The sequence below is a fragment of the Danio rerio genome, chromosome 3 (genome assembly GCF_049306965.1).
Source record: "Danio rerio strain Tuebingen ecotype United States chromosome 3, GRCz12tu, whole genome shotgun sequence".
NCBI classification, from domain to species: domain Eukaryota; kingdom Metazoa; phylum Chordata; class Actinopteri; order Cypriniformes; family Danionidae; genus Danio; species Danio rerio.
The window spans coordinates 59,259,340-59,282,500 of record NC_133178.1 but is presented as its reverse complement, the minus strand read 5'-3'; the positions used below and the strand labels follow the sequence as shown (position 1 = coordinate 59,282,500).

General features: G+C 36.2%; 1 protein-coding gene across 6 annotated transcripts in view; it reads left to right on the top strand.

Annotated features, from left to right (window-relative positions):
• Nucleotides 1-9,707: 9,707 nt before the first annotated feature.
• Nucleotides 9,708-23,161, top strand: part of tex2 (testis expressed 2) — a 52,418-nt gene continuing 38,964 nt past the window's right edge. For 2 of the 6 annotated variants that reach the window (XM_005164255.6, XM_005164254.6), the window contains exons 1-2: nt 9,708-9,837; nt 14,973-15,046. The gene's annotated coding sequence lies outside the window, so the exon portion shown is untranslated. Of the gene's footprint in view, nt 9,838-14,972; nt 15,047-21,415; nt 21,598-23,161 lie in introns of those variants that run through there. The other 4 variants (XM_068217825.2, XM_021471758.3, XM_073943655.1 and 1 more) reach the window with 3 other exon arrangements.

The following is a 23,161-nucleotide window of genomic DNA, read 5'->3' as shown; positions in this document are numbered from 1 at the left end:
ATATATATATATATATATATATATATATATATATATATATATATATGTATATATGTATGTACATATATATATATATATATATATATATATATATATATATATATATATATATATATATATATATATATATATATATATATATATATATGTATATATGTATGTATGTATATATATATATATATATATATGTATGTATATATATATATATATATATATATATATATATATATATATATATATATATACATATATATATATGTGTGTATATATGTATGTATGTATATATATATATATATATATATATATATATATATATATATATATATATATATATATATATATATATTATTTACATAATGCTTTCCGCATATTATAACAGCTTATTATTATTATTGCAGTTATTCTGTAAAATTAACATTAAAGTGAACTGCGTCTGTCTGACAAGTCTATTTACGATAGCACCCCCCCAATGGATATTGGATAAGACAAAATGGCCAAGCAGCCAACCCCAAATATACATATATCTCATATACAGTATATCTCATTGAAACTCCAAGTGATTTTACAAGAGAGATGTTAAAGCCCTACAAGTCTTTGGTTGCCAACAATTTTGTTCTGTTTGGTCATGTGCAAGAAATAATGTTACATAATTATCAAATTCAAAATTATGTAGTGCTAAAAACTGAGGTTCTACCTAGCCAAAGACAAGAAAAGAAGACTTCAAGAGCTATACAAGGCCTGTTTAATTAGGCCTTGGATACAAGCAATTTTAATTAGGTCGTCACTCCTTTTAGCTCCCTTTTAGTCAAAGATGTCTGCAGTTGGCATTAAAAGCAGTGTGGTGTACAGTAAAAGTTAAGTTTTCCAGTTTTGGACTTTTGAATTTTGCATCCTACCGCACAACACAACATGTTTGCTATTCCAACCAGTCCTTTTTGCAACCGGGAACCTGTGTGACGTCATGTGTGACGTAGGTTGGTTATTCCTCTATATGTTGTTGTAACTGGCTTTGTGGCAAGTATTTCAATTGATCACACTCACCAAAAGAGATCTTAAATCAATTATTATTTAACAATGTTATAGTTTTATAGGAAATAAACAATTCATTATGCAAATCATTCAGAAGGTTTTATTCTATAAAGTGTTGTACATTCTTATTCTCATTTGGAAAACATAAGGAAAAGGCAAAGAGAGAGAGTGCGAATGTGACCTCATCGGCTAGCAGTTCCTTTTCATATTCATTCTTGCTGTGCACATCAAAGACTTTCAAAGGCAACCAAGAAAAATATTCCTTCACAGCACACCTGATCTGAGCAGGAAAGATTTGGATTATGATATGCAAATGGAGCTTTGTTATCTGAGCTGACATTCATTATGAAAGCAAGCTTTCTTTCGCGCTCACTTTGTCTCTCTCTTTGCATGTCGGCCACCTCTGTGCTTTTATTTAAGATCAAAAGGTTACAAACAACAAAGCAAGGCCTTGTTAAAAAGAAAAAAAAAACTTAAGCTCAGTAGCATTTGGCCCCATGTGTGTGCTTTGCAATTTTGGCCGGTCAGCTGATGGCCAGTGATAAAGGCAACACCTGTGACATCAGCACACTAATCTCTACATGAATGCTGTTTTAAGAAGTTGATACAGCAAAATACAGTGAAGAATACAAAATCAAATTCTTCTTTTCAGGCTTCTATGATTATTTTATTTTCATGACAGCTTGTTATTTTCATATGACCTGAATTTCCTTGTGTGATCCTCATGATATCTCATGTGACCACAGGTTGTATATATGTTCTTCATAAACAGTGTTGGGGTAATAGAAACAACACTGGGGTAAGTTTTTGTCTGGGCCGTGGCACACTGGACCATCTCTATACCCTCAACAGGGTGCTTGAGGGTACATGGGAGTATGCCCAACCAGTCCACATGTGTTTCGTGGACTTAGAGAAGGCATTCGACCATGTCCCTTCTGGCATTATGTGGATGGTGCTGTGGGAGCATGGGGTCAGAGGAGCCCTTCTGTCTCGTCCCAATATGAGCAGAGTAGGAGTTTGATTCGCATTGCCGGCAAGAAGTCAAACTTGTTGCCAGTGCATGTTGGCCTCTGGCAGGGCTGCCTTTTGTCACCAATTCAGTTCATAATTATTATGATCAGAATTTCAAAGCGCAGCCTTGGCCAGGGTGGGGTCCAGTTCGGGGACCACAGGATTTCATCTCTGTTATTTGCAGACAATAATGTTCTGTTGGCTTCATCGAACATAGACCTTTAGCATGCACTGGGGCGGTTTGCTGCTGAGTGTGATTTGGCTGGGATGAGAATCAGCACCTCCAAGTCTGAGGCCATGGTGCTCCACTGGAAAAAGGTGGTTTGCCATCTCTAGGTTAGAGGAAAGTCCTTACCCCAGGTGGAGGATTTCAAGTATCTTGGGGTTTTGTTCACGAGTGAGGGAAGGATGGAGCAAGAGATTGACAGGCAGACTGGTGCAGCAGCATCAGTAATGCTCTGATGTACCAGTCTGTTCTGGTAAAGAAGGAGCTGAGCCGAAAGGCAAAGCTCTTAATTTACCGGTCAATCCACATTCCCACTCTTACCTATGGTCATGAGCCTTGGGTCATGACCGAAAGAAAAAGATCTCGGATACAAGTGGCTGAAATGAGTTTCCCTTTGCAGGGTAGCAGGGTGCACCCTTATGGAAAGGGTGGGGAGCTCTGTCACCTGGGAGGAACTCGAAGTAGAGCCGCTGCTCCTTCACATTGAGAGAAGTCAGCTGAGGTGGTTCGGGCATCTGTTTCGGGCATCTGGACGCCAACCTAGGGAGGTATTCCAGGCATGTCCCACCAGGAAGAGGCCTCGGCGAAGATACAGGACACACTGGAGGGACTAAGTCTCTCGGCTGGCCTGGGAATGCCTCAGGATCTTCCTGGAGGAGCTGGAGGAAGTGTCTCTTCTAAGACTGCTGCCCCCGTGACCCGGCCCCCGGATAAGCAGAAGAAAATGACATGACACGACAATGAATCAAGCAGTCAATAAGATAATGTGGTCAGTATTTTGAACGCATCGAAGAAAAGGAAAAGAGAATTGTCTCAATAGACAGTGATTTTACTTAAGACAAATAGTACAAATGCATCAAACACATTGCTTTCATTAGTCTGTTTATTCAGAATGTTTAGCTCTGGGGTCAGGAAGTTCTCAGATAACATTAGCCTAAGATATTTATTTATGTTTAAATGTGTAAAAAAATGTAAACGAAGGTGTAATTTACACACCTTAAACTCCCTGTACACACATGACTGTACAGCCAAAGACAGCTCCAACGTCATCGTTAAATTTGCTGATGACACAACGGTGGTGGGCCTAATCACCAATAATGATGAGACGGCCTACCTAAGGGAGGTGCAAACTCTGCGCATTGGTGTGAGGAAAACCACCTCTCACTCAACATCCGCAAAACCAAAGAGCTGGTGGTGGATTTCAAAAGAGAGAAGAGAGAACACACTCCCATCACCATCAATGGGATACCAGTGGGGAGATTCAGCACTTTCAAGTTTCTGGGAGAACACATCGCTAAGGATTTGACATGGACTGCCCACATAGACGTAGTGCTGAGGAAGGCACAACAACGCCTCTACTTCCTCAGCCGTCTCAGGAGGTTTAGAATAAGCCCCCACATCCTTCGCTTGTTCTACACCTGCACTGTGGAAAGCATCCAGACTGGCTGTTTCACCACCTGGTATGGAAACAGCACCAGCAGCAATCGAAAAGGCCTACATAGGATTGTGCAAACTGCTGGACACGTAGTAGGAGGTGAGCTTCCCTTCCTCCAGGACATCTACACCAGGTGGTGCATGAGGAAAGCCAAGAGAATCATCAGCGACTCCAGTCACCCAAGCCATAGACTTTTCTCTCTGGTACTCTCAAGCATACGGTTACGCAGAATTCGGTCACGCACCAGCCGAGTGAAAGAAAGTTTCTTCCCTCATACTATCAGGCTGATGGACACTTAACACACCCTTTTGCACTGTTGTTGTATTTGCACTGTCTGTAATCTGTATTTTGCACTGGAGCCAGCACCCAAGCTTTTCACTCATCACAGTACAGGTGCTGCTGATGATGTCACAATAAAAGTGATTTGATTTGATACAGTGCATTATTAAATGCAGAGCTTCTCTATTTAAAAAAGAAAGAAAGAAACAACAAGTTCTAAAAGAGATCAAGCCTCAGCCAGGTAATAAAAAGTAATACAAAAGTAACTCAACAGTAACGTAACACATTACTTACTATTAAAAATATAAACTGTAAGTAATGGCGATGCAGTGGCGCAGTAGGTAGTGCCTTCGCCTCACAGCAAGAAGGTCGCAGTGTCACTGGTTCAAGCCTTGGCGTTTCTGTGTGGAGTTTGCATGCTCTCCCTGCGTTCGCATGGGTTTTCTCTGGGTGCACCGGTTTCCCCCAATGTCGAAAGACATGTGGTTCAGGTGAGTTGGGTAGGCTAAATTGTCCGTAGTGTATGAATGTGTGTGGATGTTTCCCAGAAATGGGTTGCTGCTGGAAGGGCATCCGCTGCGTAAAAACATGCTGGATAAGTTGGCGGTTCATTCCACTGTGGCAACCCTGAATTAATAAAGGGACTAAAGGCCCATGCACACCGAGACGTTTGTCGCTCGCGTTTTCCGTCGACGTTTAACGCCTCGTAATAAAATAAAGGGTGTCAATGTGATTGTGCACACCAACGCGCAAAACGCCAGGCGCAAATGCGTCATTTAAGAAAAAACGCCTCATGCTCGTTTTTTTGTTTTGACGCGCGGCGTCCAAACCTTCTCCACCAATTAGATCAGCACTTTTGTTCACGTGCACGGAGCTGCTGAAGTTACAGTAAGCAGCACTTGGATGCGCTCAAGCGCAAAACTGTCAATGCGAGCGCACATTGAAGAAGATGCCCAGAGGATATGAACGTTTAGCCGCTTATTGCTCCGTGAACAATAATCATTTCTTCATCGCTAGAGCTGGAGCTGCTGCTTGAACCATCCATGCTTGTTCGAGTCACCAGTAACTTTATAAACAAACGTGTGAACTTCCTCTCCTCTTCTTCTTCTGTGTTATAAGCGGGTGTCAGAAGCTTAAAGTTGTGCAGCGCCATCTAACGTCAAAAGAGTGATTTAGCATACTCTTCTGCTTGCCGCCAGTGAAAAGCGCTTGGGTTTCAACACTGAAAAATGTTTCGTAATACGCTGCCGATTAACGCAAACTAAAAACGTCCCGGTGTGTAGGAGCCTTAAGCCAAAAAGAAAATGAATGAACTGTAACTGTAACTAGTTACTTTTTTAGGGAGTATCTCAATATTGTAATGCACTACTTTCAAAAGTATCTTTCCTCAACACTGTTCATAAACATATAAAACGATGGTTGAGATGAAATGAGGTAAATAAGGGTGGCTTTCTGCTGAGCTTTTAGTTCATAGAGCCGTTTGTGCTGTGCAGTGTGACTGAGGTGTGCAGTTTATTAACTTCATAAAAGGGCTGCTATTAGGGTGAGAGGAAGGCGATCAGTAGTTCCTCCTTTCAGTGCAGCAGCAGGGGACTTTGTGGCTTTGATCTTGATCACGGCTAAATGTCTTCTGTGAGACAGAGCTGCTGGGAACAGGACTGCATCAATTATTAACTTTCTTTCTTTCCTTCATGCGAGCAAATGACAGCAGGTTTGTTTTCTCTCTCAGTTCTTTCTCTCCTATGATCCTATAAAAACTCCCAAAATACATCTTTCCTGGCGTTTTCTAGTTGCTAGGAATTGGAAAAGACTTGTTTGATTTCATCACAAGGGATTTAATCAATAGTGTCTTGCTGCAGAGACAATGCACTTGGTGGAGCTATGACGTCCTAGGGCAGGGTTAGGTGTGTGTATTAAAAGCATTCTATGCAGAACAGAATGCATCGTGCCTGCATCCAGACCCTTCTCTATTTATTCATTCATTCATTCATTCATTTTCTTTCGGCTAAGTCCCTTATTTATCAGAGGTAGCCAAGGTGGAATGAACTGCAAACTATTTCAGCGTATGTTTTACACAGCGGATGCACTTCCAATCACTACCCCACTATCATATTCACACATAAACTAATACACTATTTGTTGTAAAATAAAAAATAAAAAAAAAGTAAAGAGAAGAACCCAGTCCAGGAGACTTTAGATGTGTTAGTTACTCTGGGGTCATATAGCATCTTCAAGAGGTCCACGAGTTTGCAAGAGCCTACTGGAGTCTCATACAGGTCTGCATACTGCGAGTTTTATCACAAGTCTGATTTGAGACGAATATGTCCTGTCTATAATGTGTTTTAAGAGGAGCGGAGATGGCTAAACAAAGCATGCAAATGAAGTAGGTATGTAGTTGAATAAACTTACCAAGTCACTGACCACACAAGTTTATCCACAAAGGGGTTTCTTTGGTCTGAAAGTATCACCCAAAGACAAAGGCAGATTCTTTAAAAGCCTGCCTGTAACAATTGCATCCCTTTGGCTCAGACAGTACACTGCAAAAAACGCTTTTCTTACTTAGATTTTTTTTGTTGTTTCTAGTCTAAATATCAAAAAATTTTGTATATCAAGAATCATTTTTCTAGACAATCAAAATATATTGTCTTATTTTGAGAAATAATATTAAGTGAGTTTTTCCTTAAAACAAGCAAAATAATCTGCCAATGGAGTAAGCAAATTTAATCTTTTTTTTTTTTTTTTTTGACATAAGATTATTTTGCTTACCCCATTGACAGATTATTTTGCTTGTTTTAAGGAAAAACTCACTCAATATTAACATAGTATTTCTAAAAACAAGACAATATGTTTTGCTTGTCTTGAAATTTTTTCTTGATTTAGAAGTTTTTAGATATTTGGACTAGAAACAAGACAATAAAAATCTAAGTAAGAAAAGTATTTTTTGCAGTGTAGTCAGAAAAACAAAGGTTTAATGTCCCTCATGGCTGGGCTCTTAATGAAATTATATTTATTTAAAAACCAAAGAATATAACTTTTCAGTTACATGTTGATTATTGTTCATTCAAAATTAGATCATATAAAATTATGTCTTTGAACTGTGGAGTAAACCGGAGCACCTGGAGGAAACCCACGCGATCACTAGGAGAACATGCAAACTCCCCGTAGAAATGCCAACTGAACGAGCCAGGACTTAAACCAGTGACCTTCATGCTGTGAGGTAACAGTGCAAACCACTGAGCCACCTTTTCTATTTAATTAAGTTTTAAATACTATGTACTGTACCCACATGGAGTGTATATAACATGGAATTCTATATTTCCTATAAGCCTAAATCAAAAAGTAAATATGTCCTAATACATTTATACTAAAAATGTAGCTTCTTAACCAAGTTTATTTGCAAAAACAGATTTCATAGATCATGTTTTGTAACTCTTCAATGCACAATAAAAACATGTTTTATGAACATTAATAGAAACTGCTGTCTGATTTGTCAAATGAGCTCTTCAGCTAGGTAAGCTGTACTTGAAAATTACTGTTGTGACAAATAAAATTTTAATCATTAATAAAAAAATTTTTAATTCATTCTTGTGTACTTTTAGTAAGATAAACGTGCACTCTGCACATCAACTCTTCTTATTGTTAGTTTTAGTTTTTAGTTTTACAGTTTTACAGTTGAAGTCAGAATTATTAGCCCCGCTTTGAAATATTTCCCAAATTTTGTTTAACAGAGCAAGGAAATTTTGACAGTATGTCTGATAATATTTTAGTCTTATTTGTTTTATTTTGGCTAGAATTAAAGCAGTTATAAATTTTTTTAAAAACAATTTTAAGGCATTTTTTTAGTCTACAGAACAAACCATCGTTATACAACTTGCCCAATTACCCTAGCCTGCCTAGTTAACCTAATTAACCTAGTTAAGCCTTAAAATGTCACTTTAAGCTGTATAGAAGTGTCCTGAAAAATATCTAGTAAACTATTAGTTACTGTCATCATGGCAAAGATAAAATAAATCAGTTATTTAAATTGAGTGATTAAAACTATAATGTTTAGAAATGTGGTGTAAAAAATCTTCTCTACTTTAAACATAAATTTGGGGAAAAAATAAACAGAGGCTAATAATTCAGGGGTTTTAATAATTCTGACTTCGACTGTATTTAGTCTATTCATAGCAACAACAACAACAACAACAAAAAAAACATAGATTATGTGGTATTATTAATGACCACCAGATAGAGCTATTTCATTTCAAAGTACACGCTTGAGTTCTGAACATTTTTGAATCAGTTCTTTTCATCATGGATACTAATAATTATGTAAAAATGCAAGATGTATAAAAAAAACCTATAAATTAATTATAATTATGAGCAACCACATAGAGAAGTAACAAAACATTACAGACATTATTTTACAGATTCTCAAAAATTGCTATAGTTAAGAATTTAGTTGTCCATACTTTCAAAATAATTTTGTATATACTATTTTGTTATTATAAAAATGTATAGTAATCCCCCTGATATATTATAATATAATATAATATAATATAATATAATATAATATAATATAATATAATGTAATATAATATAATTTCCCAGAGATGGGTTGGAGCTGGAAGGGCATCCGCTGTGTAAAAAACTTGCTGGATAAGTTGGCGGTTCATTCCGCTGTGGCGACCCTGGATTAATAAAGGGACTAAGCCGACAAGAAAATTAAGGAATAATATAATATAATATAATATAATATGATATAATATAATATAATATAATATAATATAATATAATATAATATAATATAATATAATATAGTAATCATTCATTTTCTTTTCGGCTTCGTCCCTTTATTAATCCAGGGTCGCCATAGCGAAATGAACAGCCAACTTATCCAGCATATTTTTTACACAGCGGATGCCCTTCCAGCTCCAACCCCTCACTGGCAAACACCCATACACACTCATTCACACATACACAATTTAGCTTACCCAATTCATCTGAAGCACATGTCTTTGGACTGGTGGGGGAAACCGGAGCACCCGGAGGAAATTCACGCGAACGCAGGGAGAACATGCAAACTCCACACAGAAATGCCAACTGACCCAGCCAAGGCTTGAACAAGCGACCTTTTTGCTGTGATGTGACAACACTACTCACTGAGCCACCACGTCACCCAATATAATCTGGAATTCTAATTCTTTTCGACTCTTAATTAATCTGGGGTCGCCACAGCGGAATGAACCGCCAACTTATCCAGCATATGTTTTACACAGCCGATCCCCTTCCTGCCGCAAAACATCACTGGGAAACATCCATACACAGAAATGCCAACTGACCACCCGAGGCTCGAACCAGTGTCCTTCTTGCTGTGAGGCGAACAGGCTACCCACTGCGCCACCTATAATAATATAATATAATATAATATAATATAATATAATATAATATAATATAATATAATATAATATAATATAATATAATATAATATAATATAATATAATATAATATAATATAATATAATATAATATAATAAATATAATATAATCAGCAGGGGGCGCTTCTATTCTGCAAATTCGTCCAACTCACCAAAACAAACACACGCCCTTGCAGCAGGCATTTTAATCCAGCACAGAGTGAGTGGACGAAGACGTGTGTCATCAGCTACAGCGGATCATTGTTTGATTGGTGTAGTCTAGGGAGTCCGAATAGGTTATTTTCGCTCCGCTTCCCTGATGTGCTCCTGTCACTGGATTATAAACACAGACATGACAACATCTACAGTCCAGATCGATTGTGGACGGGCATCCGAATATGTAACACATTGGATACCCCTCTGGTTGTAATTTTGGCTGGATAATGAAGATATGTAATGGTAAGATCGCGCTCACGCCCATCATCATCTTCATCATCATCTGTGTCGTTGCTAGAAGCAGCATCCCTGTCTTGAGACAGACGAGTATCATAGCAACCGCAAATCTTTGGTGTCGGGGATGTCCTCTGTATTTCATCAGCTGTTGATGCTTTATAATCGGTGCTTTATAACCCTGCTGCTTTAGATGCTAAAGGGCAATGACACACAGCTGTTTGAGGAGATACAAAGAGTAGAGTGATGCTATCAAGAGGTAACGTTAGTAGCATGGGGCTTGATAATTACCGTGTTCATTTACCAGGATAAATACATGACACAGAGATACTTCTAAGAACAGTAGGGTTTACCTTACTACCTTAAAATTTCATTCAGAAACAATTAGCATGCCACAAGTAAACAACATTTATTCATGATAGCTCTACCGTAATTTTAACAATTTAATTTACGTTTATTGTTTTTAACAATGCCATTGTAATAATAACTCTTAATAAGGATGTCATTCGGTGGCCTTGGTAACTAGAGTTTTCAAAATACCCCAGAAACCACAGTTTCACAGTAGCTCGACAACCAGTCATCAAAATCCCACTGGAATGCATTGAAAGAATGGCAAGATTGTCTTGTTTTCTTTCGTAATATCCAAAACAATGAGCAAAGTAGCAAACAAAATTGGTTCTATATTTGCACATTTGGACTTTGGCGTTCAGTAAAAAAGTAAAACTGAATTTTAAAAGGCTAATACAGATTGAGTATATTGACAAAGTTTTGAGCACAACATAACTACTTGTGAAATATCATTTTATTTAGGGCTGTGTATTGGCAAGGGCCTCACGATATGATACATATCACGATACATGGGTCACGATACAATATATCACGATATATTGCGCAACAATAATTATTGTGATATATTGTAAAAGTTTGTATTAGTGTGCGTGTCGTTATATTGACAACTTGATAAAGTAGTAGACGAAAATTCCAATTCCAATTAATTTCCTATTCATATCAATTCATTAGAACACCATTGAACAGAGTGATTGAACAGAGAACTCTCTGAAATGTATTAAATGCATATTGTTATTAAACACTTAAGTAATATGTATATGGCACTAAAGTCACAAATACATTAAATAAACTATTTATAAATCTAAAGCGAGTAAAAAAAAATTAAATGCATCAAATAAACATAAAACTGGAACACAGTGCTCTAATATGCAGTAAACTATTAGAAACTGACAGTGCGACTGACAGCATTGTGAACATTTTGCTGTGAAAACTGGTCGCACACGGGTAAATTGATTAAAAATTAAGCGAAACATTTTACATGCAACATGCCGGCCAGCTGTGCTGTTACGGTCATGTTTGACGCGTTGTCTGTTACAACGACAGGTCCTTTCATTTTATGTCCCATTCCTCCTATGCAGTTTTCGGTAACTCTGCAATGTTAGTTGAGGTAGACTGAAACTTGTTAATGATGTTATCCGGTGTAGTTTGCCTTGAATCAAGAGGTTTCGGTTAAAGTCGCAGTGCCGCTAATTCATCTGTGTGGTGTTTTGTTAAGTGATAACGCAAGTTCGTAGTGTTTTCTGAATATTTTAAGATAGATTTGAAAAGCTTGCAAATGGCATTTTTTGTCTTATTCAGTACTCTGGTATAGTATCAAAACCAAAGTGCAGCCACACGTCAGCTCTAAAAGCTGGAGGCGCCTTTATAATTTCCACCATGCTCACTCTTGCTTGCTTCTGAGACCGTACTACTTAGTGTTTTGTTGATAGCGAGTTAGCAACATCTACTGGAGCAGAGGAGGTGGTTGTTTGGCACAACTTGAATTGATACTTCAGGTTGGACTATAGTGAAAGAAATTAGCGTAGGAGACAGTATATTGATATTTTTGCACAGCCCTAATTTTATTACCATGCTACTTTAGGATATTCAGTCTGAAATTGCATGTAAGTTCTCACATCTAGCACTTTACGATTCACTGTAAACAGTGTTGTACTTTGATAGCAATGGCTGCTAATATGATTTTTAGGGATGCACCGATACCATTTGTTTTGAAACCGTTGTTCCCGCTGTACCTGTTTAATTCAAATCTAAAAAAATAATGACCACTTTAAATAACAAAACTCTTGATCTCTGCTCTGTCGACTTTTAATTAAGCAAAGCTTTTATCTAAACAAAAAGTGACTTTTATTGACATTTTAGTAGTTTGAAATATGTATAAGAAGTAATATATAGAGAAATAAGTAGGGCAGCTCGATTTTGGGAAAAATCCTAATCACGATTATTTTGGTCATAATTGTAAATAATCACGATTATTCAAAGCAATTATCAGTTGAAGTCAAAATTAATAACACTCCTGAGAACATTTTTTTTATAAATATTTCCCAAATTATGTTTAACAGAGCAAGGAATTTTAACAGTATTTCCTCTAATATTTTTTTCTTCTGCAGAAAGGCTTATTTGTTTTATTTTAGCTAGAATAAAATAATGTTTAAATGTTTTGAAACCCAAAGATAAAATAAATCAGTTATTAGAAATGAGCTATAATTCTATTATGTTCAGAAATAAGTTAAACAAAAAAACTTCTTTCCATTAAACAGAAGTTGGGGAGGAAAATGGTTGCTAATATTCAGGAGGCTAATAATTCTGACTTCAACTGAAATATACCGTCAAGATCTGCAGTGTAAATGCAGCAAAAATGTCAATTTATTTCAGAAATTAGATGGGTGTGTTGATATGCATGGTTGTGTCAGAATATTTTTCCATCCATATTAACAAAAAAATCATGAATCTAAAACTATAAAATGTACCTGAACCTGTCTGACACTGGTGCTCTATGCAGAGGTGAGCTTTAAGAGGGCTTATCAAATTTTGCATATAGCTGACTGGACCCCTCTCTTTCAACTTGCAGTACATTTCTGTGAACATTTGACTGACGGCAGCCACAAAGTTGCATAAAGACACAGATGTTGTTTCTGAAATACACCTTTATTTGCTGTGTCAAACACGCACATGTGCAGAGCTCATAAAAATTGCATGAGTTGCATGTTGTCTGTATGTTTATATGTGTTGAGTGACAATAATAAAACAGAGCTCTCAGCAGCGTGCATGTTAACCTGCGTGTGTAACACGCCAGAACAAAAAGGCCAAGCAGCACTGAGAGCACATCTGAACATACTGAAGAATGCCTGAAACACTGAGCACTCAGTAAAGCGTCTACCAGCTGGTGTGCATACTGCTTCCTGATTGGTCATTTATTGCTCTGTACACATTTAGTATTAAAAAGTTGAATTATTGTTTGATACTAAAAGTACAAAACTAATGTAGGCAGATCATGAGTTCTTCGAAGATGTCAATATCAATATCTCAAAATCATTCAGAACGCAGATAGAACCTTATAATTCCAAGGTGTTGATATGTTTGAGAATTAACAATAATAAAAGCCTACTCATATTAATCTTTATTTTACATCTAAAGAATCGTGAGAAAGAATCATGATCTCAATTTTAAATAAAAAAAAATCTTTTGATTTGATTCACATTTTAGCCAGAATCATGCAGCCCTATGTGACACCATAAAACCGTGGTATTTTTATCCAAGGTTATCATAACTTCAGAAACATATACCGGCCCATGCCTACCTGGAGTGTTTGTAAAAAAGTGTCTAGTGCATATGGAGAGGGAAACAGAAAGCTTAAGTTAACAAAAAATGACTATACTACACTCTAAAAAAATAACTCAAGAGGTCTGTTACCACTACATAGTTTAATACATTATTGTAACTTAAAAATTCTAAAATGCTGATTAGATTAAAACTTTTAAATTGCCAGAATAATTTTATTAAGTTTTCAAAACAGGAAAATATTGAAAATGACATCAATTAAAAAATTTGGCTAATTTAAAAGTAAACAAAAATGTCACTTACTGTTAAACAATATTTAACTTGTAGCAACCCAAAGAAATTGGGTTGATAACTCAATTTTTCCACACTAATGGAGTTGTTTTGTATTTTTCCACACACTGATGTTTTTTGCTGTTTTTTATACTGATAATATGCAACACTACATGTTTTTGTTTTGTAAAACAATAAAAACCTGTCTTATAAAAAAACATTACTGAAAAACAAAAATGCTGTTGTTAAATGTATTTCATACAAGCATGAACAGTAAATTTGCTAAATAAAACAAAAAATTAAACAATTACAGCTACTTAATGTATTTGAGGTTCTAAACTTAAAAACATGCAATTACGCACAAAACACTGGATTTGTTTTCTATTTTAATTTAAAAAACTATTTGAAACAACTTATTTTTTTGAGTTCTCAACTTAAAAAAATGGAGTTTATGCTAAGTAAAAATGCCTCTGATTGAAGAGGAAAAGATTTAGCTAACATAATAAAGTTTGTTGTCTGAACCTCATTTTGTCAGATGTTGTCATAACTTGAATATATTAATGCAAACTGTTGCGTTAATTTTTATTTGTTTTGTCTAAACAATATTTTTTAGAGTGTATAGTGGTTTTTGATTATTCAACTTTGGTGTCTGACTGCCGTTAGACTCTAAAGAAAACTAGAAACCATTGTGTATTTCATTTGTAACTTCACTTTTGCTCTACTGTGTTATGTATTCTTGCAATTTCTTATATTGCAGATATGCTCCCCTACAAATTCATCGCTATCAATGTAAAATCAACGAGCTATTCAAGTCATCTGGTGAAACTGTATTCATATCACAATATATTGCAGAAAAGCAATATATCACAATGTCCGTTTTTACTGTGTCATGCAGCCCTTTTACATGTCTGAAATGTCACATTTTTTTCAGATGAGCGTACTCTCTTTAAAAAGAAAATTCTGTCATCTTTGACCTGACAAAATATTTGGAAGAACGTTTCAGCTGTTTTTCTTTCTTTCATGTTAGAAACATCTTAGTAAGCTATCACTTTCAAGCTCTGAAAGACATTTAAAGTTGTACGAAATGAATCCATATATTTTTCACTCTGATGTCATATACAGCCGTTGCAATTGTTTTAATCCCGCATGTTGAGCATCAGCAAATATTTACTGTGTTTTCAATCATTGTAGCACATGACAAAAATATGGAACAATAATGCAGTGTTGTGTGTCTCTGCCATCTGCAGGCTTTTGAAGTGATTCATGACACCATGCTCAGACACGGTTGCAGATGGAGACTGAATGTGGCCAAGGTCTCGACGTAAGTGCTAAAATTGTGATTTGTATTGATTCCAGGTACCTCTCTGAAATTAATCAGCTGAGCTGGTTTTGTCTTCACATCTATGATACTTAGCTCTGCTGTATTTTTGCACAATGCATGTAGCAAAACTATTTTTTTTTTAATCAAGCATACAACAGCTTTCTAAATGACTAGCATTAACTCTTGCCATTAGTACGTTAGACATCTTGGATTTAATATGGGTTTTTGCAAGTTGTAGGCTCTACATTTTTAAACAGTCCTCCAAGGCTTAAACAGTATTTTCATGGCTATAGGTTAAATCAATTTAAAAATGGGGAAACTGTCTGCACTATTAGATTTGCGGTTAGTGTGCACACAGTAGTATAGCGACCTGAGCTTGATTCCTGTTTCGAGGTGCTTTGCCAGTCCTCTTTTCTCTGCTCCCCAAGCTTTCCTGTCTTTCGACTTCACTGTCCTGTCCCAATAAAGTTAAAACCCCTAAAAAATACACGGAAAAGGGGGTAACTGAAAGAATACAGCGTTTTTTGATTGTATTTCTAACATTTTATTTGGTGCTGTATGTTTAATCATGGCTGCTGGTTATATGTATGTTTTACTTACTGTATTTAGCTTATATCATTTGTCCAGCATGCACCTAAGGCCCTGTTTACACTAATACGTTTTCGTTTTAAAACCACACTACCCCGGAGTTTCCGAGCCCTGAAAATGGAGCGTTTTGAAAACACTGAAGAGGCCGTTTTCATTTTAAAACGCTGCTGCTTCTGTATCAGTGTGGAAGGGGGAAGGGGGATGAAAATACAAAACAAGAAAAGCATTCATTTCCAATCTTTTATTTAAAAAAGCTTATCCCTGAGCTGTTATTATAATAATAATAATAATAATAATAATAAAAATCATAAAATCAAAAAACAAACATAGTAGTTTTGTCCTGTTTTCAATCCAGCGATGCAGTGGCGCAGTAGGTAGTGCTGTCGCCTCACAGCAAAAAGGTCGCTGGTTCGAGCCTCTGCTCAGTTTGCGTTTCTGTGTGGAGTTTGCATGTTCTCCCTGCGTTCACGTGAGCTTTTCTCGGGTGCTCCGGTTTCCCCCACAGTCCAAAGACATGCGGCACAGGTGAATTGGGTTGGCTAAATTGTTCGTAGTGAATGTGTGTGTGTGTGTGTGTGGATGTTTCCCAGAGATGGATTGCGGCTGGAAGGGCATCCGCTGCATAAAAATGTCCTGGATGAGTTAGCGGTTCATTCCGCTGTGGCGACCCCGGATTAATAAAGGAACAAAGCCAAAAAGAAAATGAATGAATGAATGAGATATCATCTCAAACAGAAGTTTTAGGCATCACTTAACTTTCTCATGCCATTTTTCTTGTCTAGACTTGATTGAAGATTTTTCAGATATTTGGACTGGAAACAAGACAAAATGACTAAGAAAAGCTTTTTTGCAGTGCAGCTATACAGATGGAAAAATGAATGATCCAAAAAAAGGCGAGTGAATAAAAAGTGTCTTTAGTCTTGCAATGCAAAGTAACTATATCACTGCTGCTTTACTTCTGTTATTAACCCTTTCTCTGGTAAGTTTAATATATTCTTGAACCAGGAGTCAGTTTTGTTTGGCAATCATTATATTTAAGAACGCTCAACCTAAATGTTTCCGTGGCAACGCGTCAGGTTTGACAACATGTCAGGTTTGTCACGTGATATACCGCAATTACTCCCAAAATACATGCAAGTAAGTTGCTGGTGAACATAGAAAAGACTGGATTCAACTTTATAGTTATTTTCACTATGTGTATCTGATATGAATAAAGCACATCAGCAAATTATATTTGAATGGATTGTTAGACTTCCAAAGACTTTCTTGTGTGTTTTACAAACTCTAAATGTATTGTTTTACTAGTACTTGTGTGTATTTACATGTCTAAAACATAAAATAAGCATTAGGCTGTTAAAACACTGCATAATTGTGATAATATGATACGTTTTTCTCTGGCTCAGCACCAAAGCTCGTTAGCTAGCGATATTTTATCATGCTTGTCTAGATGCTAGAAAACGAGTAAAAACACCAGCACCAGGGACTTTACAGTCCTCACTTTAAAATAGAACAAAAGTAGTGATTTACCCTGCTGTTGAACTCTGTTCCTCCTCATACCTGTCTATAGCCCCTTTCACACAGTGATACCCGTAAATATCCGGAAAATTTCCGGAAAGACTTTACCGGTATATTCAAAAAAGCGCTGTTCACACAGGCGAGGACGTTACGGAAATTTTCCGGAAAAGAGCATTCACACATCCATTCCAAAATACCGGTAAATTCTGACATCATTCACCACAAATGAGCTTTAAACGGCTGCGCTTGTATTTGTAAACATTTGACTAAATTACAAACTCTGTGGATGATCAATATTGTGAACAACTTTCGCAGGATCACTTTCGCATGTCGAGATGTTCATAATATGTGCGTGTGCAGGCGCTCACAGGCTGTTCCACAGGCACACGCAAAGCTTGAAGGTAAACAAACAACGGCTTATCATAAGCATCTCATCGATGATTATTTACACAGTTGGCATTAAGAAGAACATATAAACGTGATCTGACTAACTTCTAGCAGCTAAATGTGTCTGGAAAAATATTCAAAGGCTTTTATCCTCACAAACCGCGCGGACGTAAATGCGTCTGACTGTTGTGATTGGCTAAAGCAGACGTCTCACGTCAGCTAGTTCTAGACGTGCACGCGCTTATTACGGGAATCTTCCTTCTGCATTCACACAGCGCAGTGTGAAACTTCTCAATGGTGTTCTAATGAAACTTCTCTTTCCGGAAAATAGCCAGAACGAATTTACCGGTATTTTCAAAAAGGACCTGTTCACACATACAACCTTTCCGGAAAATTGCCGGCAATTTTCCGGAAAGGTCTGTATGTGTGAAAGGGGCTATTGAGGTGGTGAACTCTGTATCAGTGCACGAGAGAGACGGTGTTCATTCTGCTCCACGCTGAACTAAAGTGTTTTTTAAATATTCAATCGTCCTCGTGTCACACAAAACAACGAATCGATTATGTAATTCGTTGCCAGCACTTTTAGTAATCAATTTTTATCGATTTAATTGATTTGTTGTTGCAGCCCTACTTGTAAATTCAGAGCAATATTGATATGGAAAACAAACTCCTGAGGATACGTCGGGTACATCTTTAAAGGGGGCAGTGTACTTTATAACGTCATTCACATCACCATGGCTACATTCATAACAATAAAATGAAAACATAAAAATAAAATGATGTAAGGTATTGCCTTTTTTCATTTTAACATCAAAAATGTTAAGGCCTCATATAGTTACCTATTTATATGACCTTCATCTTTACTGTATGCATGTTTATAACAAAATGGAGCCTATTCACCTTATTCTTTGCTTACGAGCAGGCACAGCCATTTGATTATTTTTGGCTAGAGACTTCCGGTCTCATTCACTTCCTTTCATTTTTAGACATTTAAAACAGCTCATTATGCTGCTTGATGTTGCAAACTGATATTTTCTTATTATATTCATCTGCTTTGTCCGTATAGTCGTACTAACACTTGTCTGTAGAGCAAGTAGTTTGAGTCATTTCTCTAATAAGCAACTGAATCGGAAGTTATAAAACAATTTAAAAACGAGCGTACTTCCGCATTAAAGAATAAGGTCAATAACATAACTTCCTCTTTTCAATTTTATTGGAAAATATAAAACGTATACCTCTCTTTTTAACCAGTTAAACTCTGCTGTTATTTTGGGATTTCCATCTGGATTTTGTCTACCCAAGTTTAAAAGCTACTCAAATCCACATGCAGAGGTGTAAATGCAAAGATTTGGTATCATTTTAAAGAAAACTCTTTGAATTTTCATAAAAAACACTATTGAAAGTGTTTATAATAACTGTATATGTTGACTGTGTTATATTAAACACCTAAAAAAAAGAGACGCTATTTGTATATATATATTTTTTAAAAACTCAAATTTGAAAGTGTACCTTTTAGGTTCTGTGTGGTCTAGCGTGCTGTAATCAATTTTGGTGGTTCCTGCACATGTCTGTAATCATAGGAAAAAAGAAAAATGTCTCTACCAAAATCTACGCAAAAGTTATTGTATTCCAACTGATGAGAGGTGCTATACAAGCCAGAGGGATTGATCATTATTTTCATATATCACTATTCTTTTGTTTGATCAAACATAATTCACTGTGTTTGGAACACGTCAGACATATAAAGTATTACTTATGCACATTACATTAAAAAACCAAAGTGATTCCTATGTGCATAAAATATAGATTCTAAACTTTCAAACGAAACCACATAAGGGGGTCTGGTGCAATGCTAGCCCTTGAAATCTTAAAGCGGAAGTCGATGACGTCACAGACCCTGTACCGGGTCCGCGGAGTTGAACTGGTTAACTGATTATCAGTTTTAATAATCAGTAATGGCCATTATAAAAGTATAATGTACAATAAGTTTGTACAATACAGGAAGTGAAGTCAAGCAATTAGTCAAATATGCAGAATCAGTGTACGTGGTTACATAAATTAATTTATTAACTTGTCTTTGGAAAGGAGGAAAGTTTTTGTTAAAAGTTTGGAAAAGCCTGAGGGATAAGTTTGTTAAGCCAAAAGAGGTCATGGCAAATGTGGAGACCCTGGTACAGAATTACAGAAACATGTTTTTCCACCAGCCATAGGTTTTACAAGGGCGTATACACTAAAAAAAGTGTTGCATGCAAAACTGTTGCAAACAATTTATTTGTGTTAAATTTTAACAAACAAATTAAGTTTAATAATGTTCAACTTAATTTGTTTTTTTAAATTCAACACAAAGAAATTGTTTACAACCACTTAACGTAAAATTTTATAGTAAATCCAAGGAATCATATATTAATTTTTTTTTCAGTGTATGTTACAATTTTGAATTTGAAACAATTGAATAGTTGCAAAACTAAAATTAAGGAACAAATTATTTGTTTGATAACTGGAAAGTAATATTTGAAGCTATCGGTTTACAATATACTAATGCTCTGTTTTTCTAGGCTTTATTGTTGATAATGGTCAGGAATGTTGGACAATTATTGTCTTTTTATCATAAGAAGAGGACAGAAACTAGCCAGACAGTAATGTGTGAATTTTGGAGCAGGTTAAATTTATAAAAAAAACATCTGTATTTTCTAGTAAGTGTACTTTTTTTTGCTTTTAATCTTGCCATAATACAGAATATATTTATAGAGCAACCCATGTTCTCTTATTATCAATATTTTAATAAACTTTCATAGGTAAAACTTTACGAGATATGAACAGAAGCAAGTGATGTATTAAAGTTTGAACTTTAAATGAAAAATCTTGACTGATCTTAAAAATAATTCATAAAAAATAATTTGTATAAAAATCTTGAATGATATTAATGATATGAAGTAGTTCCGGAAACTTTTTACTTCTCTGTTTTTCCGTCTGACTTCACGGTCAGTTTCTTTTTTTTTACCACCCCCTGTAGTTTTAAAGAATATCAAAAAACACAGCAAGTATAAAAGCTTCGTCCATTTTGTGAGGTCTCGCGTAGTCCGCATAGGTACACGATGCAGCGCTAGTCAAAAGTATAAATCCATCTTAAAGGCTACAAAGCTGAGCAAGGAAAAATATCTCACCCTCTTTTCAGAGTTCTTTCTAAATCCAGCGTACATGATGGACACTGATTTTACTGTTCAAATGTTTGTGGCTATTGTCTGTAAAAAAAGAAGCTCATTCTTTCTTCTTTCTGTTTATTTTTGTTTGTCTCAGACTAACAGAGCAGATAAGTGACTTAAATATAGATTTTTTTTTGTGGACATGATCTGATATGGCAGCACAGTGGCTCAGTGGTTAGCACTGTCGCCTCACAGCAAGAAGGTCACTGGTTCCTGAGTACTGACTAGGCCATTTGGCATTTTGGTGTGAAGTTTGCATGTTCTCCCCATGTTGGCGTGGGTTTCCTCCGGTTGCTCCGGTTTCCCCCACAGTCCAAAGAAATGCGCCATAGGTAAATTGGATGAACTAAATAGGCTGTAGTGTGCAAGTGTGTGTGTGAATGTGAAAGTGTATGGGTGTTTCCCAGTACTGGGTTGCTGTTGTAAGGGCATCCGCTGAGTAAAACATGCTGGAATAGTTGGTGGTTTGTTCATTATGCAAATTAAATTTGGATGTGTAGACTATTGCAAAAGTAAACCTGGATTCGCTGATGATTTATTTTGGCAGTTCAGATTCAGATTGTAAGTTTATTTGTTGTGCTTAATTCTTTTTACAAATTTAGTTTAGCAGTTTTACATTCAAAAACAGCTACATTACACATTGCATGAATGGTTAAATTCAAAATAGCATAATAGAGGCACTTTAACTAATACAACTTGGTGAAGGAGCTCCTTCTGTTTGCCTTGTGTAAACAGTGCTTTATGGATACTGCAATTATGACATGTATTTTCTGGTTAAACTTTAATAGGAAAACAGAACATAAGTGAGCAAAACCAACCAGCATTTTGCCGATATAACCCTAGACAAACCAATGTTTGGTAAGTGATTTTATCACATTAATCTCATATAAAAATGTGTAATGTCTAAGGTAGGGTGTTATAAAATCATTTGCATATTTTCATATAATGTTCCCCTGTTCATATAGCAGTAAATACATCTACAGGCTACTTTTAACTAACTGTTAAGAAGTATTTAAACTAATTATATTACAGACTAGCTTGGGATTACTTTGTGGTTAATTCTCCTTAACCAATGGACTTGTGTGGTTCATCAGGTCTCTTTACATATACACTTAATGAGCTCATTATATAGACCTGAGCCTGTGGGGAAACTGATCTCACTCAGGGTATCCATAGTTACAGCGTTTTCTCATCCTCAATACATAATTAAAAAAAATATTCATTGTTATTCAGGTCACATTCCCTGCTTTTCGTTTAGCAGTCCCAGTATGTTTTTTTTTTACAAAAGACGAGTGTGATGCTGCGGAGCAGTATTATCATGTATAATTGTGGGATGTTTATAAAAGACGAGATGTCCAATTAGAAAGAAACAAACAAACATTATTTAAATAAAACAAATATTCTAAAATTATTATTGGCACTATTTTGCTTTTGAATAAATATCCCATGTCTTATTTTGCATTTATTAAGAAAACAAGGCCTTTTTAATCAGATTATCATTCAGAATTTAATGACATTCTCTTCCTCTGAAGCGACTTTGTATTTCAGAACTAGACACAGTTGGCGTATTATGACTGCTGCTTACAGACACACAATGGCACTGTGTTTCTGGAGGTCAAGCGTACTTTACAACTAACATGTTATGACTTTTTAGTCCATGATGTAAAGACATAAATGCGTAATTAAAAGAGCCCCTTTTATGGGTTTTTCGTGCAGTGTGTAACAGCTCTAAGTGAAGTGAAATATCCAACTAAGGCTTAAATTTGAAAGTGCACCATGTTTAAAACTAATTCATCTATAAAAGAGTCGTCTTATATTGGTTCAAAAGAATCGACACGGTAACGAGTCTTTAGCCGTGCCGGCATGACGTTGATACAGAACTCATGCCCTGCCCATTTTTTGCGTACGCAGACCTGGGAAATTTGAAAACGGCCAGCCCCGCCCACAAACACTACAAATTCTGTAGCAGACCTCGAGTGGATCATGTCGTGAAGACACTGTGCTCTGAAGTGTGAGCGAAAGTTAGAGTTATTTTCCCTATCCAAACCTAAGGCTGTAAAGTTTATTTTTGCAAAAATACCTCAGCATTACAGCTCTAGCCTTGTGCTGTGTTCCTGTCATTTTTCTGATGAGTGCTTCAGCAATCTACACGCTTACAACTAGGGATTTGTATGCTGTTTGTTAAAGGAAGATAATCAGAAAAGACTATTGATGTGTGGGACTTTGTCGGAGCTTGACAGGAACTTTACAGTACACAGTTCATGGATCAGTTTCATCCTTCATTTTACAATTGTAAGTAAATGCGATTAAAATGGATGCCTCGTTCTCATATCGTGTCTACAGCTTTGTTAAAAATGGAACGCATGCTGCATTGTTTACAGATTTAAATGCGTTTGAGAGCTCGCGATCTACTGTTGTTTGT